The sequence below is a fragment of the Lampris incognitus genome, chromosome 1, assembly GCF_029633865.1.
Source record: "Lampris incognitus isolate fLamInc1 chromosome 1, fLamInc1.hap2, whole genome shotgun sequence".
Classification (NCBI taxonomy): domain Eukaryota; kingdom Metazoa; phylum Chordata; class Actinopteri; order Lampriformes; family Lampridae; genus Lampris; species Lampris incognitus.
Window position 1 is genome coordinate 46,265,977 of NC_079211.1, and position 14,599 is coordinate 46,280,575.

Below are 14,599 nucleotides of genomic sequence, written 5' to 3' on the forward strand. Positions count from 1 at the left end.
GTTCTACACACCTCGGCCAACATCACTGGAGGGCAGGCAGACGCAAAATCCACGCTATGCCCATCACTGTGTGTGGCCGTTATAAAACTCACGAACACTAGAGAACGAGGTGACATTCATTATGCAAATTAGACATTTAGACGTGGCTATGTATTGTGTGACATCATCGTGCAATTTAGTGACATTTAGCGACAGTTCAGCGAGCCACCAGCGACTTCCGGTGATATTTTTTTGTGTCATATGGCGTGACTCAGAGGGAAACATCTGTGGATGAAGGAGGATGTCTGGATAAGCAAAACGAAAGAATGGGGGGGGGGGGGGTGGAGAAGTTGTGAGCCAAACAATGAGGAATCTAGATGCAGATGCTGCCAAATGTGCAAAAATCACAGATATCTTTGCTGCAGGGGATGCAGCAGTGGCCGCCAACACCTGCAGTGACAGCAACAGGTGGAAGGAGGAGAGGTGGCTGGCCATGGCCACTGCGAGGCAGAGGAGCAGGCAGAGGAGCAGGCGTGTGACATGGAAGCTGAGGAACAGAGTGAGCAGGAAGAGGGTGTAGTTGAAGCGGTAAGCACGGAGCAGCATGCGGGGAGACAGGGACTCTTGGGGAGGCTGTGTGTGTGTGCGTGCGTGCATGCGTGTGTGTGTGTGCGTGTGTGCGCGCGCACCATGCAATGAAGACAATGATGAATGATGAGTAATTCGATTAATGACAATGTAAACTACTAATAAGACACATTAGCCCCTAGGTAACGGGTCTGGCCCTTTAGCCGAGCGGTTAGTGACGTCGCCTTGTGGTGCAGTACACTCTGTATCGAATCCCGCACCGGGCAAGAAAATAACCGGTTACAACAATAATAATAAGATAACCTAATCGTAATGCTATTATAAAGGGAGGCCGTCAGCTGCTGCTGGTGTTCACTCAGTCAGACAATGCCAAATATTGTAGCATAAGCCATTTGGCAATGCTCTTGTTGTAGCCTAGCATAATTCCCTAATGCTGTCACAATTTCGGCTGACTGTTCTAATATTAACTAGCTAACGTTAGCATTGGCAAAGCAGTGAGTGACCAAGGCCAATATTGTATCATACTTAAATTATTAGGCTAAAGGTTCCCTCTATAAAGATGCACAAAAATGCTGTGTAAGAAGAAGAAAGCCAATTTATGTTGTCATTGTATTCTTACTATGATAATTTTTCTCTCTCTGCATTTAACCCATTATTTTGTATAGGAGCAGTGGGCAGCTGCAGCACCCGAGGACCAACTCCAGTTCTTCTTTCCATTACCTTGCTCAGGGGCACAGGCAGTAGTATTAACCCCAACATGCCAGCTCCACACAGTCGACAACCTGGGATGGCTTGGCATTCGAACCAAGGACCTTCTTGCTGTGAGGCAACAGTGCTGACCACTGTGCCGCTGTGCCGCCAATAAGAGCTTACATCAGTGGCTGAAGTGTGCTAAAATATATGCCTGCTTATTCATTAGCCTAGTGCAAGGGGAAATAGATTTAATTTCCAGCAACAGACAACACATTTATCCTATGTTTATTTTCACACATGTGGTAACTATTATGATGCTTATGGTATGGTGCTGTTATTACTGTGTGGCAATGTAGGCCTACATGTAGCCTACTCCAGACCTTTCTCTACCTACAGTGTGTTCAAACGGATGATGCTCCCCAGTAAACATTCACGTTCCCATGGTAGGCACGTGAGCACCGGTGCACATGCGAGAGATGTCAAGTGCAGCTCAACCTCCCCAAACAAACAAGCACTTGGTGTACTGGTGGGTGGTGTTCGATCGATTGTGGCTGGCCAGTCTGGGCCAAAAATACCAGGGCCGATTTTTTTGTAACAGCGCAGCCCCTGTGTGAATGTTTCTTGTTTGGATGGCCTTGAGAACCTCTTTCTTAGCGACTTGCTTCTTAAAAGCCCTCTTCCTGCTCCTCTTTCAGAGATAACTTTATTTAGTCAAACAATTTTTTTTTCATTCTCTTCAGTGCAAACACACCGTAAGGAATAAGAATCTTAAGAGAAAGCCTTTACAATCACTATTTAAAAGAAAGAGCCTGAATAATCTTTGTGTATTATTTGACCCTGTCCAGATTCTGCTTGTATATGCTATGGTATGTGCTTCGATGGGGCTCTTTAGCCCAGTCTTAAGGTGTTGGAAGATAGTGATGTATTTTTCACTACTGAGCATTTTCTCTCATTAGAGTCATGCTAGAGTGAATTTATTTTGGTCAACAACATATGTAACGGTTGTTACCCACTTATTACATAGGTTAATCTAGGTAAAAATAGAAAAAAACATGTATTATTGTTTGATGGAAGTGTGAGGCTAGCTAAATCAGCCCCTCACTGATCATATCCTGTGAGCCCTGGGTTGATTGTTCTTAAAGATAAAGACATTTGAACATAATGAGAGGATTGTAAATAATTGCTTACTGCAGAACAGCTGATTTCCATTGAATGTAGGTGAAATTAATAAAATAATCAGAGAAGGCAATCCTAACTGAACTTGCACTAAAAGCTTATTTTTTCAAATGTCATCATTGACACAATTACCATATTCTTAGCCAATCAGCATCAAAGACAGAATGTATTATGCATGTAAAACAATCAGCTGATAAAGGTTACTGACACAACACTGAGAAATATTAAAGTGGTGGGGAAAAATGAAATTATATTTTATAACTCTTCCATTGCATTACTGACTTGAAACTGGACAGACACCAATTTCCGACATCATTCTTCACTTGTCTCCTTGTGTCTTTCTTGCTGCGTGTAGGTCTGTAAAAGTTTATGTCTGCATTTGTGTGTGTGTGTGTGTGTGTGTGTGTGTGTGTGTGTGTGTGTGTGTGTGTGTGTGTGTGTGTGTGTGTGTGTGTGTTTGTGTATGCACGTGTATTTGGTGTAAAACAATAGAGGTGGCAGATGTGGCCCAGAATTTGACGCAGAAATGGGGTTTGTTCAGGCAAAGATACAATGAAGACCCATATGTTGTTCCTCCCGGAGGCGCATGTCAGCTTCCCAAAATATGAAACAGCTGTAAACATCTTGAGTGTGCTGTACATGGTCAAAAAAATAAACAAAAACACTCTTTGTAGAGGGTTTTTTCTCGCTTCTGCCGCAGTGTTAATTTCCATTCCTCACAGAAAATATTAACAAGATCTTGCTGCAAGGTGTGCCAATACACAAGTTACACAAATTATCCAAATGCTAATTCATTTAAATCCTTTTCTTACATTTAAATATAATAAATCTTATCAGATTAATATTAAAAGCAGTTGATTTAGGTAAAGGAATAGATGTGTAAGAAACAGATAGATGTATAATAGGTAGGTATTATTACAATAGATAAATCAATAGATAGATAGATAGATAGATAGATAGATAGATAGATAGATAGATAGATAGATAGATAGATAGATAGATAGATAGATAGATAGATAGATAGATAGACAGACAGATAGAGGAGTAAAACACAAAAAAGGGAGGCTGCACCCTAGATGATGACACTATTTGGTGCTCTATAGTGTCCCTTGGCAAGATGTCCTGTTGGTCGGTGGCACAGTGTAGCTGAGACGGCCGCAGAAGAATCCTGTTGATTTTTGCCAGAACTGCTGCCGAGTTGACTGAGCGGGTACTGACAGCTGGGTAGACTGTGCCCGGGGATTTGAATTCAGAGTCACCTTCTCCTAGCCTTTGCCTAAAGAGGCATCAACCCACAAGGCAGCAGGTGGATTTGAATTCAGAGTTCCCTTCTCCTATCCCAATGTGTTGGCTGGACTGGGCACCATGGGACGTACCATACAGGCATGCAGGAGGACCAGATCTATCAGTAGGGATGTCATCCAAGGTAGCCAAAGGGCCCTTGCTGAGGTAAGGTGCTACCCCTCTAGATAGATAGACATACATACATATATGTGCATACAGAGAGGGACAGTGAAATGGATGGCTCATAGCTTATCTGACTTGGAGAGCCTTGTCTCATGGGTGACTTTACTTGTGAATCTACAAAAAAAGGAGGTGACTTGTCGGGGTGGCATGGCGGTCTATTCTGTTGAGCAAAGATTTACTATTCAAAGCCATTGGTTTTGCCGCAAAGCACACAGTGACATCAGAGCAAGACAGATACATTATATACCAAGCGAAGGAATTAATGTTGTAACACAATGGAAACCCATGACAGAAAATAAGTTAATAGCACATTTTATGTAACCATGAGCAGCTTTGACAGGGCGGGAACATTTTAACTATTTTGAATATATTTGCTATCTCAACTACAAGACCTAGACATCAACGGTGGACTCTGTAGGGATGATGGGCTATCAATGTGCAGCAAAACACCAAGAGAGGTCGAGCAAATTAAGTAAACAAAATACAAAATATTCTCAAAAATGGGCTCAAATTCACAACTGAAGCAAACAAAAAACAAATCGACTTTCTGGACATCTCAATGGACCTGAGGAACAGCACATACAAGCCGCACATTAAGCCCAACAACACGCTGCAGTATGTCCATAGAGAAAGCAACCACCCACCCTCCATCTTGAAGAACATCCCAGAAAGCGTTATTTGCAGACTCTCAAAATTATCATCTAATGAGTCCATCTTCAATGACGCTACTCCCCCATACTAAGATGCATTGCAAAAGAGAGGCTACAATTTTAAGCTAAAGTGCAACCCACCATTAAATACTGACTGCCAGCAAACCAACAAGCGTAGCAGAAGACGAAACATCACCTGGTACAACACCCCCCCCCCACTCACACACACAGTGATACCGTGGCCACAAACATTGGTAAGCATTTTTTTACTTGTGGATAAGTGCTTCACCCCAGACCACCAACTGAGGAAGATGTTCAATAGGAACACCATCAAAATTAGTTACAGCTGCCCGCCTAACATTCAACAAATAATATTGTCCCACAACACAAGAATCATGAACAAATCATGACATCCTCATCACAAATAGACACCCCCAACTGCACCTACCGTGTGAACGACTCATGCCCCCTCGGAGGAAAAGGCCAGATGAAGGGAGTGATCTACCAAGCTATGGTGACAAGACAGGACTACGACAAAATAGAGACATACGCCGTCTAACAGAGGGAACATTCAAAAAGAGGTTTAATGCACACATGTGTAGCTTTAGAAACAACTGTTTAAAGAATGTAACCTTTTTAAGCCCTTATGTTTGGTCATTGGCAGACAAGAACATTAATTATTCAACCACCTGGAAAATCCTCTCAAAAAATAAAGAATATTGATCTGGTAGCAAAATGTGGAACCTATGTCTAACAAAACATTATTTTATCATTTGCAAACCAGAAATGTCAACATTGGACTACAGGAATGAATTGGACAGCAGTTGCAGACATAAATATCTATTTTTTAATTATAAATAGATAATGTCAAAAGACAAGCATCATTAACTTTGTATGCAACCTCCCTCTTCAACCTCCCCCACTCATCAGCTGCTATATATATATATATATATATATATATATGCGTGTGTGTATATATCTATATATCTATATCTATCTATCTATCTATCTATCTATCTATCTATCTATCTATCTATCTATCTATCTATCTATCTATCTATCTATCTATCTATCTATCTATCTATCTATCTATCTATCTATCTATCTATCTATCTATCTATCTATCTATACACACACGCACACACACACACACACACACACACACACACACACACACACACACATATATATATATACATAATCCAGAGTGAGTCAAGCAAATTCTTTATGAGACAGTACAAGCCTGTTCCCTGCCATAATTATCAGCTGTATGATTATTGTTATAAAGCATTATAAATATTTATGAGATTCGTGCTTGTAACTATAATTATGCAGTGCTATAAGCAGGTCATAATGCATTATAGACATTAATTGAAGCCAGACTGGTTTGCTGGCGGAAACAATATTTGCATGAAAGTGCCCTTTTCCTTCACCCAGCCATGTTGCATCTAATCCAAAGACAGACGGGGGGGCAAAACAAAAAACTCGTCCTGTTCCCATTGCTGCACTGCCATGACAAATGTCAGATTTATTAAGGTGCAATTTTCCTGTTCGGAGTCAAATGAAGAATAACTCTACTTGTTTTTCTGATAAATGTCAGATATATCAAATATTCAACTCCAAAACCAGAGCCACTGTAGTGTGTGTGTGTGTGTGTGTGTGTGTGTGTGTGTGTGTGTGTGTGTGTGTGTGTGTGTGTGTGTGTGTGTGTGTGTGTCTGTCAGTCTGATTTATTATTACATAAATCCCACATGCCTTCTATATCTGGCAGGAGATTGACATGTGCCAGGGATGATGGCCCCTGGCATTATTTAGTGTGTGTTTGTGTGTGTGTGTGTGTGTGTGTGTGTGTGTGTGTGTGTGTGTGTGTGTGTGTGTGTGTGTGTGTGTGTGTGTGTGTGTGTGTGTGTGCGTGTGTGTGTATCGGGGACAATGCAGCCTCACAGCGGATGACAGGTATGTTTGTGAGTGTTTTTGAGAGAGTGAATGCAGAGGAGCAAATGTCAGTCAGTCTTTCTGGGCTTGACTGCCACATTAATTGGTTTGTTTTATGTACCGTGCTTGCATAAGACTGTGTAGGCCCCTCAGACATTTTTTTATTTATTCTTTTATTTATTTATTTATGTTTTCTTGGAGGGTACACTGCACTGGTTCATGCATGTTTGTGCACATGTGCATGTGATGATTTCCATGTAACTCTGTTGAACATTTATACTTTTTCTTGTGTGTGTGTGTGTGTGTGTGTGTGTGAGAGAGAGAGAGAGAGAGAGAGAGAGAGAGAGAGAGAGAGAGAGAGAGAGAGAGAGAGAGAGAGAGAGAGAGAGAGAGAGAGAGAGAGAGAGAGAGAGAGAGAGAGAGCGAGCGAGCGAGCGAGCGACCATGTCATGTGTGCCTGCCGTGCTGGCAGACTCCTCTGGGGTGATGAGTGACATTGGACTCGTTCTATCCTTGCTGATTCTCTCTCTTTCTCCCTGTCAGGTTCTCTCTGTGTCTTTTCTATCGCTCTTTCCCCTGCCCCCCCTCTTCCTCTCTCCGTCCTCCACCGGAGGGAAGGTAGACATGTCCTTTCAGATGCATGTTCCAAACGTCCTTTATGCAAACAATTGGCTTGTTTATTATAGACTGCTGGCCAAGGGCAAGTGTTTTTGTTTCCGTCTATACAAATACAACATTACCTTGGCCAATGGAGATACATCGGCCAACGGAAACTGTTGCCAAATATTTCTGCCCCAGTTGTGCCCAGGATTATCCAAAGGAAAACACTTATCAATTTGAATAGAAATGCAAATGGATGAAATTGTAATGGTCTTACTGTTTTGCCAAGGGTTGGCTGCATAACAGCACGTTCAGTATTGATCTGTTTTTGATAGGTTAAACAGCCACCCACTGCGAACGAAATCGCTCGACTGAATGGGCGTCATCAGCGGTTATAGGCCTCATAGATAGGGGTCAGAAGGGGCCTGCTCCACTTACTAGTAGATTCAGAAGACCGTTGTCAGCTATTCACATGGCGGATTCTCGATACGAATACAAGACGACTCCAGACCAAGTCTGAGAGGAAGCCAACTTTATGCTAAACCTGTGGTGCCTGTGTCACGTGACTGTCTGTGGGAAAAAATAATAACAAAAAATAACAAAATGGCTGACCTTCCTTTTATTCTCAGAAAATGCAATATTTTAAGATGGAGTATCAGTGTAATGACCACGGATGTGTAGACTCACCAGCCCTTGGCTAGCGGGTCTTTTGTTGACTGGTTAGCATAGTTGCCCGTGGCGCGGGGAAACCAGGTTCGATTCCCGGCTGCCCCCTCAATTATCGCTACGATATTTTATTTAATGTATTATGATAATATTTCCAGCGAGAAATGGACATTTTATTTTCATTCTTTCAGTGAATGTATATGATCTTTACTTTGTCAGTTATTACAAAGATTATTTCAGGTCTCACCAGAAAATTGTTGGAAGGCAATGTTTCCGAACTCTCCTGACATTGAACACAACCCCAAAATGCATTTCTACAATCATTTCTAAAATAGCAATAAGCCTATACTCAGTGCACCTCCTCCTCCTCCCCCTTCTTCTTCTTCTTCTGGCTGCTCCCATTAGGGGTCGTCATAGAGGATCATCCATTTCCATCTCTTCTTGTCCTCTGCATCTTCCTCTGTCACACCATCTACCTGCATGTCCTCTCTCATCACATCCATAAACCTCCTCTTTGGGCTTCCTCTTTTCCTCTACCCTGGCAGCTCCATATTCAGCATCCTTCTTCCAATATACCCAGCATCTCTCCTCCACACATGTCCAAACCATCTCAATCTCGCCTCTCTATTTTTTTCTTATTTCTCCAAGCCGTCCAACCTGAACAGTCCCTCTAATATACTCGTTCCTAATCCTGTCCTTGTTCATCACTCCCAATGAAGATCTTAACATCTTCAACTTTGCCATCTCAAGCTTCTCCTCCCATATTTCCGTCAGTGCCACTGTCTCCAAACCATATAACATAGCTGGTCTCACAACCATCTTGTAAACCTTCCCTTTAACTCTTGCTGGTACCCTTCTGTCGCAAATCACTCCTGACTCTCTTCTTCACCCACTCCACCCTGCCTGCACTCTCTTCTTCACCTCACTTTGTCACTCCTGTTACTTTGAACAGTTGACCCATGTAGTGCACCTTTATCTAAAGCTAGGAAACTACCACACAATGCCTGCGTCTGCGCTAAGACATGGTCTGGCCAGGTGGAGATGCAGGTGTAATACTTGGTTTTATTTGACTCCAAATTAGCACAGCACCAACTGATTTTGATTGACACACCATGTACTGTGCCCCCACGCCCATTTCGGTGCAAGCCATAGTAACAGCCATTATATTGTAGCGAATTCGGGGGGCAACGCAACCACAGGAACTGCCGCGGCCGGGAAGCGAACCCGTATCGCCCGCACCGCAGGAGGCATCGCTAACCGCTCGACTAAAGGGTCAGACCCGCAAGCCAGCGTGTCTTCTTACGCATGCACGTTACACTACCCCCCTCCTTCGGGAAGCGCGTCCCCGCGCTTAAGCATATCAGCTCCTTTGCGCCTCAGGGAGCCTACGCTTCCGATGGCCTTACGGTCGCTCCATCCAACTTCTGACACCAATGTAGCGAATTCGGGGGGCAACGCAACCACAGGAATTGCCGCGGCCGGGACGCGAACCCGTATCGCCCGCACCGCAGGAGGCATCGCTAACCGCTCGACTAAAGGGTCAGACCCACCAGCCAGTGGCCAGCGTGTCTTCTTATCCATGCACGTTACAATATTATGAATGAATAAATGAATTAATGGTGGTTTATTGCAAACATGTAAATAAGCAGGACATAACATACAGATAAGCCATTGTCAATCATCTGAAGTTGTCAACAAATCCACACGTAAAACTCAGTGAACAATTCTCCGTATGCATCAGATTACTAGTTACATGCTCGAAAAGCAGTGCAATGAAGCTTGAATGGAAAGTTGATTGAGAGCGAGGGAATCGAGCAAAGAGAGAGGCGTGCCTGAATGAAACCCTTTTACACTACTCATTTGACGGAACTAATGGCTAATCGGTGCCAGCTTTCTTTTCTGTGATCATCTATCAACTGGTTGAATATTACTATGCCCTGGGAGGACTGCCTTAAAGCAAAAAACAGCAAAAAAAATGACTCTCCTTTAATCCAATGTTATGACATCGCAACCTCACAGCCCAAAACAATGTCAGCCATTAACTAAGCCATATCTGACACCATCCTTTTGGACACATCATCTTGTTGGTGGTCCTCCTCCTGCTCCACTTCCAGGCTACTTAGTGGGAGATTGTAGTCAGACGTGGCAAGACGGATATACCCCAAGCTGCCTCGCCTCCGCCCATAAATCGCTCATGTTGTTTTACCATGCTTCTGGCTGATACCATGGCTCGCGCTGTTGATGCCCCTGTGGCGGACGTTGCCCCTTCCTACGTGGAACTGATATCCATGGGACTACTCCTGCAAAACAGGCTGCCCCAGCTGTTGCAGTGGCTGACCCATCTCCTGCTACCCCTGCCAACGCGGGTCCTCCTGCAGGGGTCTCCCGGCACCGTGCTCCCAGGAGTTTATGTAGGCTGATCACTACCCGTCGCAATGCAGCTCCCTTAGGCAAACAACATTCATCCACTCTCAAGACTGTCCCTGGCAGCGCTATCAATTTTTCATCTACCCCCCCCCCAAGTATCTTGACCATGAGGGACTCCATAGTCCAAAACATCCATTTCATAAATGCAGTCAGATGCTGTTTTCCTGATGCCACTACTCCTGACATCCTGGAGAAACTCCAAGCAATGTTTGATTCATTTCCAACAGTTGTGAGTCTAAAAGGCGTTATCCATATTTTCAATCTCATCAACAGTTATGAAAAAAAAATTCTGGCCCAATTCCCACACTGGGTTATGGTGTTGGATGTTTTACCTGAATTTCCGGCTTTTATTTCTGGCACGCCATTGTTTTATATCCAAAACATTGACTTTTTCTGAGAACACTCCTCTCTGTACAAAAGAGACAGTCTTCACCTGAATATGCTGGGTAGTTGCAAATTTGGAGCAAACTGATCTCTCCTCCACATATGATTTACTATTTACATCAGACATGTGCCTTCCTAAACTCTCTTCTTCCCATTTGCCCACGACTATTATTGACACATACTCTGCTCATGCCAGCTTCCCCTTGTGGTATGATCACACTGCTGTTCAACCTCTTCCCATTCCTGATCATATTACCATCAGACATCATTACTCTCACTGTCACCACAACCAACGACACATGAATCAGTCCGATCTCCGCCCTCTGCCTCAGTCTTCAAACCCTATCACAAAGCAATGTCATCTCATTCTCTCAATAACAAAGGCCTCATTTTGAATGAATTGATAAATGACAGTAACCTTGATTTCTTCTGCCTCAGTGAGACCAGGCATCAACCCCTGGATTATTTCATACTAAACCAGACCACACCCACAGGTTCACATACATTGGCACTGCTGTTATCTACAGAAATGAAATTAAATCAACCACCTTTTCAATTCCTGCCACTCAATCTTTCGAAAACATTGCCTTCAAACTCCCTGGTCCCTTGGTCACGGTGTTTTCTGCCACCCCCATGCCAAACTCTTCCTTTCTCTCTGACTTCTCTGATTTTCAGACCTAGCTATGTGCGATCTCACCTTCCATGCTCCTACTGGGTGATTTTAATATCCACATTAATGACACTGACCTTAAATCTGCCATATAACTATTGTAACTACTACAATGCTTCAACTTCACACAACATACTAACTTCCCCACTCACAGCCGGGTTTACATGCTGGGTTTGGTCTGCTCCACTGGTCTTACAATGCAACTCTCCAGCCTCAACCTCAGTTATATCTGACCACCTGGCAATCACCACAGACATGGACATCCCTTTCCCCATTCCTAAAGTCCTACACTCTACAGAAATCTAACTCTATCTCCCCATCAGCTTTATGCCTTTCCTGCCTGTGAAATGTCTGATAATCTCTCCAATCTTGCCAAGTATTATAACGACACACTCTCCTCCTGCCTTGATCATCTGACCCCATTAAAACCAAAACGGTCTCATTCACACACTCAGTTCCCTGGCATACTCCTGAACTCCATCAAATTAAATGTCATAAGTGCCAGCTTGAAAGACTATCTAAGAAACTGTGCACCTCCAAGCCTACTCAGACTACATTCATTAATAAAACTCACAACTCACATTCTGGCTCCACCAACCCCATCGCTCACTTTTCCACAATAATCTAACTTCTCAAACTCAGTGACAATATCATCAGTTCCTTCATATTTAACAAGTGCAAGTCTTTCCTTTCATTTTTCCAATCTAAAATTGAAACTATCTACAGCAACATAATCACCTCCCCTGGTCACCCCCCCCCCCCCACTTACCATTCAGCCCCTGTGCAAGTTATCCCCTGTTCCCCTAATGGAGCTGTCCAACCGATCCCATCTCATCCAATCGTGTTAAGGACTGTCTCCCAGCTACTTCCTCACTCATCACAGAAATCATTGATTCCTTCTTTGGCTCTGGTTGAGACCCCATGCACTTACTACATTGGCTGCCGTCACCCCAATCCTCAAGAAAACCTGGACTCAACCCTGATATCATGAGCAACTTCTGGCCCATCTCCAAACTCCCCTTTCTGTCAAAAATACTGGAATGTCTTGCCACCTCCCAACTCAATCTCAACTCAACCTCATCTCAAATGACTTGTTTAAAAAATTTCAATCTTCTTTCCGCTCACAGCACAGCACAGAAACAGTCATCCTTAAAATCACCAACAGCCTTTTCCTCTCCTGGCCACCTCAGCATTGCCATCCTCCTCGACCTCACTGCGGCTTTCGACACCATCAACCACACCATTATTCTATCCCACCTTGAATCTTCCCCCAACATCACTAGTACTGCCCTCTCCTGACTAAAGTCATATCGCAAACAGACAACAGTTCATCAGCATCAACAAGTGCACCTCCTTCACCGCACCTCTGTCCCAAGGCGTCCCCCATGGTTCGGTGCTTGGTCTTCTGCTGTTCATCCTTTACATGTTCCCCCTTGGTAATGGCATAAGCCTTCCACTGCTATGCTGATGATGTTCAGCTAAACTTAAGCTCAATTTAAATTAATAATGGCTAAGCTTTGCACATCATGGCATTTTAGATTTGTTTACTGCCAAGACAATGTCTACATCAATGCCGCCCACCTAATGTCTCTACGTAACTATAAGTTCAACCTTGTAATGTAATTGGCTGATTGTTCAACGTGTCCATGGTTGTTGTTTTTAATTGCTAGGCAGGGGGAGTCTTTTTTATTTTCTCCCCAATTGTATCCGGCCAATCAGCCCACTCTTCGAGCCGTCACGGTCGCTGCTCTACCCCCTCTCCCGATCTGAAGAGGGCTGCAGACTAACACATGTCCCCTCTGATACATGTGGAGCCGCCAGCCGCTTCATTTCACCTGACATTGAGGAGTTTCACCAGGAGGATGTAGCACGTGGGAGGATCATGCTATCCCCCTCCCCCCAAACAGGGGCCCCGACCGACCAGAGGAGGCGCTAGTGCAGCGACCAGGACACACCAACATCCGGCTTCCCAACCGCAGACATGGCCAAATGTGTCTGTAGGGACACCTGACCAGGCCGGGAGTAAAACAAGGATTCAGTCTGGCAATCCCCATGTTGGTAGGCAACAGAATAGACCGCCACGCTACCCGGACACCCAGGAGTTGTTATTTTCTAGCAAGAAATGGTTTAATACATGCAAACTATTACTGTTTTGTTCTTCTATTACCAAATTGTATGCCTTAATTATACTTATAGCTATAAAAGTATCTCTGTTTTATTTATTTGTTTGTTTGTTTGTTTGTTTATGTATTTGTTTGTTTGTTTTTTTATTGTCAGGTAGAAAATTCAATTTGAGGGGACACAGTGGCCTTACTGGATGGGCCTGAACTCCCAAGGCCCACCCATAACACCAAAGCTGATTTGAGCTAAAATGATCCTTGTCTTGTCCAAGTTGAAAACTTCGATTTTAAGTATTCAGATAAGTTGTAGCCTTAAACCATAAGCTGACTTCATTAGTAAGAATCCTAAATTTACAGTAGGCTATAACCTGGTTGCCTAGTATGCCAAAGCACAGTCTATGCTCATGTAAGGGTCAATGTGATAAAAAAAAATTAAAAAGTGGTCAAATCAATCCTCTGACCTGTGTCTTATATCCTTTTCCAAAATCTAAGTAAACATAAATGTTCCACAATAACCTCTAGAAAGCATTCTTAACCATTGTTGATCTCTTAAAATGGAAAAGGAGACCGACCCTTATTGTAACAAGATATGATATCCCCATTAAAGTGTCATTAATGTATAATTTCAGTGGACTTAGTTTGTTTTTGTTTTTTGTTTTTTGTTTTTTGTTTTTTTTCTAAATTTGTCTAGTTCTTATTAATACCGACCCAAAACATTTTGCACAACTGCAAAACTTCACAGTGAAGTTTGAAAACGATCACCCGCCATTTATGCAGATCTTATATATAGAGTAAAGCCCAAGATTTACTCAAAAATTAGAGGCTGACTAAATTGTGGAATCGAGTGCAAAAGCAAATTTCCTTTAAAGTCAAATGCATTTTCTCCTCTCTCTCTCTCTCTCTCTCTCTCTCTCTCTCTCTCTCTCTCTCTCTCTCTCTCTCTCTCTCTCTCTCTCTCTCTCTCTCTCTGTGTGTGTGTGTGTGTGTGTGTGTGTTTGAGAGCATAAAGGAAATGTCTCCTATGCTTCTTTCATCGCTCCGCTCCTCGATCCTCCAGCCTTATTCGCACAGTGAGGTGGCAGATGCGCTTCCTCTTCACTCAAAAGCCAGTAACTGATAGGCCCAGGCTGCTCCTCATGTGTCAACTTGTATAGCTGCGTGTGTATGTGTGCACGAGTGTGTGATGATATATTGGTTTACACAGTAAATGTGTCCTTTAATCCCCCTTCACTGCAGCCGTTATT